Source organism: Branchiostoma floridae, chromosome 19 (assembly GCF_000003815.2).
Source record: "Branchiostoma floridae strain S238N-H82 chromosome 19, Bfl_VNyyK, whole genome shotgun sequence".
NCBI classification, from domain to species: domain Eukaryota; kingdom Metazoa; phylum Chordata; class Leptocardii; order Amphioxiformes; family Branchiostomatidae; genus Branchiostoma; species Branchiostoma floridae.
Window position 1 is genome coordinate 7,701,370 of NC_049997.1, and position 3,639 is coordinate 7,705,008.

The 3,639-nt window shown below is 38.0% G+C and overlaps 1 long non-coding RNA gene across 1 annotated transcript; it reads right to left on the reverse strand.

The window, feature by feature from the left end:
* Positions 1-301: 301 nt before the first annotated feature.
* On the reverse strand, positions 302-1,332 carry LOC118406943. Its single transcript, XR_004830098.1, has 3 exons — positions 1,264-1,332; positions 763-976; positions 302-371 (listed from the first exon to the last, which is right to left on the reverse strand). It is a non-coding gene; the product is annotated as an uncharacterized LOC118406943 (long non-coding RNA).
* Between the last annotated feature and the right edge of the window lie 2,307 nt (positions 1,333-3,639).

Genomic DNA, 3,639 nt, shown 5'->3' on the forward strand with positions numbered 1-3,639 from the left:
AGAATTCTTGTTAAAATGGGGCATGCTAAGGCTTTTGTAGTGTGAAAAAATTTCTCAGATAGGTCACAATTGATGACTATGGCCACATGTGACCTAGAAGATTATAATCCCTGGTCAACTTCAACTTTATGCTAGTCAGAAAATCAGCCAACATGGGTAAGGGGCATCCAGTTAGTTAGTTATGGTGGTACTACACCCATCTTCCATTCTTCAGAGAGAAACCTGTACACCATTTTATTGTAAATAATGGTATACCGAGCATTGCAAATGTTACTGCAAACTGTATGGAAGTTTCTACACATCACTTACCTTTTGTACTGCCTTGCCCGGGTGGACATGTTTTTCTTTTCACACACTTATTTTCACCAATCCTGCAAAAATATGATCATTGACGCTGTAAAATTGCTCAAGACTGTAGAAAAAGTAGAGTGATAGCTGTGTTAGATTTGCAAGATTATCAAATTGGGACTATGTAAGGACAGCATACAATCATATAAATATATACATGTATAAGGTATAAGGTCACTGTGTATGACGCCACTAATCTTTTCACGATCAAGAACCCAAGAACATACTTGTTGATAAGTGTATGGGTGACTCCTAAGCTGGGTTGAAAACATAAGACATGGTAAAGCCACAAAGCTATAGCTAATATCAGCTATAAAAAAATTTGCACCCAGATAGTTTGATTGAAAAAAGACTGCCATACTAGTTCTTAATTTTATGAATTTGCTCAATAATACTTGCAGTCATTTGACTCACTTTATAGCCCCATGCTCACAGTGGCACACAGCATCATGTGTTCTGTCACCTGGCTGCACTGGTTCCTTTATCTGATAGGGGGCATCACAAGATATCTTGTGAGGATGACAGGATCGTGCATGGTTAGGTTTTCTGCGGTAGGTTCCTTCTGGGCAGGGAGTGCAGGTAGCTGTGTCCAGTTGTCCTGGCACACAGGCTACCTCCATAAAGGTGCCTGATAAATGGGAGGATATGTCAGTTGATAATGTAATATCTAAATCAATCAAACTGTAGTACAAGTATCAAATACCCATGTGCTGCATACTAATATAATTATGTACTACTAGTACAATGATGCTTGTCTTGCTCATGTTCAATGTAGTGTTCTTTGGATTCAAAATCTACATTGATTCTGGAAATCTGTGAATGAAGACTTATTCCTTATCATGGGTGACTATCATTAAAAAAATACTTTGTCCTATCTGTTAGTTTAAGTACTGATCATGATCATGATATACATACCTGCAGGACAACGATGACACTCGAGTGTTGTGTTGCGTTGGTCCACTGACACCAAAGGCACAGGTGAACTGGACACCACAAGGATAGCCACCCAAATGCTTATCTGCAAAACAAAGATTGGTATAGAACAAATTATGGTCTAACAACAGCAGCTGTTTCATCTAATATATGTTATGGTTAAGGATATTGACTTTTCTACGTAAGCCACATAACTGCGTGCATGCATGCATATAATTGCTAACCAAATTTCTTCAATGAAAGGAACTTCATACCAGAGGTAAATTATTTTAATGTGAGAGTATTGTCTTCTGTTTACAAAACCACAAAAGTTCTTACAGCTTGTCTGGGTACAATAAATGTCATACTTTAGCTGTGTTTCAAGTATATATTTGTGTTTCAAACAATTCAGCAGTACAGTGCAGTAAAAAAAAAAACCTTTGCGATGTTACAACTTCATGGTATGATAAGGTCACTTAACCCAAACTGCAAAAAACACTGCAATACTGTACAGGTGTAACTGAGCTTACATTTACAAAGACGGGGTCAACAAAAGGTGAATGTTAACAATCTTGATAAATGACCTGGCTGTGCTGTTACAAGGGTTGTGGTATATGTAACATTATAGCTATGCTTGCTATGTGGTCTCATGCCTAATTTAAGTTTCCTTGTGTTTTGTATACATGGTAACACTACCCTATCACTTGGATGAAATTCTGCTGGTTCATTGTTAGGGTTAGACCCCAAGCCCCAACTCAGACATGTTGTATTATGACTATACGAGGCATTGCATTTGTCATATCCTGGAGGTAATTGCCATATAAGGTGAGGCGGGCATCCCAGTGTATGAGAAAGCTTCAAGCATAAGCCTGAGGCATCATATGTTTGCACATAAAAGAACTCAACACTCATGGAGAAGAGTAGGGGTGACCCGGTTGATGTAACGTAACTTGAATCCTTCTCTGTCTAGAGTTTCAGTTAATGAAACACACCAGTTAACGACACACAGATGTTGATTTCCTTTGTTCTGATTGGCAGAAAACTGGCCTAAATCACACAAAAATTGCTTTTTTCGGAAGGTATTCTGAACTGCACAAGAGTCATTCCAAATGACCCTCAGTGCATGTGTGCAGCATTGTCTGAAACAGTTGGTTGTTGACCTGTGACCCTGTGAATGTTCATATTGATCTAATGCAGGTTCAAAGTTCAGGTGATAAAGGTATACATCAGACCTAGTTATTATTTGTCATGACAAATTTGCAACTCATCTGCATGCAGTAGTATATGCAGCCATAATACAGTCAGGGGATTCCCCTGACTAATATCACCTGACTTGCTATTGGGAGCTTTAAAAATGGCTGCCAAAACATTGCGTCATATGTTCATGTCGCACTGTTTTGCACAAGCTGAAACCTTACTTTCTAAATCTAAGGATAAATTTCACTTCCAACCAAATTGCTCTATCATGTCAAGGTTTTTGCTTAAAATTTTATGACACTCAAGTGATATCAGTACCAACATACACATGTACAAGTACTCAAAGGCAACAATGACCTTTGGTATGGCTTTACCCAACAGAACACAAAGACCATAGCAACATAAGGACACATTAACAATGCATGTTGTATGCCATGTTCTTGTTCCTTTTGAATACTATAATGACATATTTCATGGTTTAATTACTATAATTGGGGATTACGTACTAGATAGGAGGTAGAATGAGATGTAGAAAGTGGCCTTTAACTGAGCGCCAATAGGGAACTCGTGCGGTGACGACTCAAAGAGGTGCGTAGGCTACAATGAAAGGATTGTTACCGGAAGGACATATGACTCATCACAGGTGAGGTATTTAACAACGTAAAGACTTACAAATACATGATTGTGTACATGAGACCCCACCTTAGATCGTATTTCACTTCAGAATTGGTATCTCAAAATCTACACTACAGTCTTGGTGACCAAATGCAGTCTTTACTTTATACTATAGTAAACTTTTGTACAATTCTTACATCTCAGTGATGACTGACTTCAAGGTCAACTCCACCCCCACCTTGCCCTAAAGGTTAGCCCAAATTACTGTTCGAACTTTTACATTTGACCCCAAATTCCAACCCCCACACCCACACCATGTGAGTACCATGTGGTTTCTTTTAGAGAACTTCCTTGTATCGAAATCAAGTCTTTTACATTTTGATCGAAAAAAAAAAAAAAAATCAAATATAGTCAATCATAGAATTCTTTTGTTGGTAAATTAACGTTAATACGCCCTGGACTTAAAATTTGAATAAATCACTGCAATACAGACTCTCACTAGTTTCAGTCAAGAATTTGGACCAAAGTTGCATTAATACGTTAGAGCAAAAAACGATTACAACATGT